The 1,351-nt window shown below is 39.3% G+C and overlaps 1 non-coding gene across 1 annotated transcript; it reads right to left on the bottom strand.

The window, feature by feature from the left end:
- Nucleotides 1–1,020: 1,020 nt before the first annotated feature.
- On the bottom strand, nt 1,021–1,127 carry LOC133037533 (small nucleolar RNA R71). The gene has a single exon (XR_009687620.1). It is a non-coding gene; the product is annotated as a small nucleolar RNA R71 (small nucleolar RNA).
- Between the last annotated feature and the right edge of the window lie 224 nt (nt 1,128–1,351).

The following is a 1,351-nucleotide window of genomic DNA, read 5'->3' as shown; positions in this document are numbered from 1 at the left end:
TCTGTCATTCACTGCAAGAATAGGATAGTAATTAATCATTAACGATTTGGGTAAACAACAACAGGATTCTCCTCCCTATTGTCTCATCTTGCTCAACTTTAAATTGTGTTATTAAGTTTTCTGAATTTCTTTCATATTTTACTGTTTTTAAATCATAATTGCTTTCGATTTACCGAATAGAATCATAAGTATAATTTAGTGGTACTTAATCCAATTCCCTGCGGGATCGACCTCACCTGTGTGAGATTTTACTACTTGATTGCGTATACTTGCGTAGTGTTTAAAATTATAGCAACAAGTTTTTGGCGCCGTTGCCGGGGAATTGTTAAAGATTAATATTACATAAAATTATACTAACTTCTACTTTGGTATATTTTCTCTTGCTGATTTTTCTAACCTTTTTCTTGCAATATTTTCTTGATTTATTTCAGGAATCCTAAGTGCATGCGCCGTCAAGGACAAACAGTCATATTACCAGTTGATCCTGAAATTGAGAAAACTTGCAGGAGGAATCGAAAGAACAAGAGGCAAGAAAGAGTTTCAGCAACTGCTGAAACATCAGAGATCATGGCTGCGAATGTGAACAATAATGCTGGAAACAATGGGGGTAATAACGGTAATAATGGAGGTGCCGTGGAAGATCAAGCTAATGGCCGTAGCTTGAGAGATTACATTCTCCCTACTCTGACGGGAGTGCAGTCATGTATCAGGCCACCGGCAGTGGATGCAAACAATTTCGAGATTAAGCCTGCCATCCTTCAAATGGTGCAGTCTTCAGTTCAGTTTGGTGGTCTCCCTTCTGAAGATCCTAATTTGCATCTCTCTAACTTCATGGAACTTTGTGAAACTTTTAAAGTTAATGGAGTTAGCGATGATGCCATTCGACTGAGGTTGTTCCCATTCTCGCTCAGAGAACGAGCCAAGAGTTGGTTGAATTCTTTGCCACCTAATTCTATTGCTACATGGAATGATCTGGCAACAAAATTCTTGTCAAAGTTCTTTCCTCCAGCTAAGTCTGCAAAGCTAAGAGGAGAAATCAATAATTTCTGCCAACAAGATAATGAATCTCTCCATGAGGCTTGGGAGAGGTTTAAAGATCTGATCAGGAGGTGTCCTCATCATGGTATAGAGAAGTGGATGCTGGTTCACAACTTTTATAACGGGCTGGTTGGTAATACTAGAACTTTAATAGATGCAGCAGCGGGCGGAGCTTTTATGAGAAAAAGTGCTAATGAAGCGTATGATCTATTGGAGGAGATGGCTCTAAACAATCAGCAGTGGCCAACTGAAAGGAGTCAATCTAAGAAGGTAGCTGGTGTGTTTGAAGTGGATGCCATCACAAAGTTAACAG

The sequence above is a fragment of the Cannabis sativa genome, chromosome 4 (assembly GCF_029168945.1).
Source record: "Cannabis sativa cultivar Pink pepper isolate KNU-18-1 chromosome 4, ASM2916894v1, whole genome shotgun sequence".
Lineage (NCBI taxonomy): Eukaryota > Viridiplantae > Streptophyta > Magnoliopsida > Rosales > Cannabaceae > Cannabis > Cannabis sativa.
This window is presented reverse-complemented; position numbering and strand designations above follow the sequence as displayed.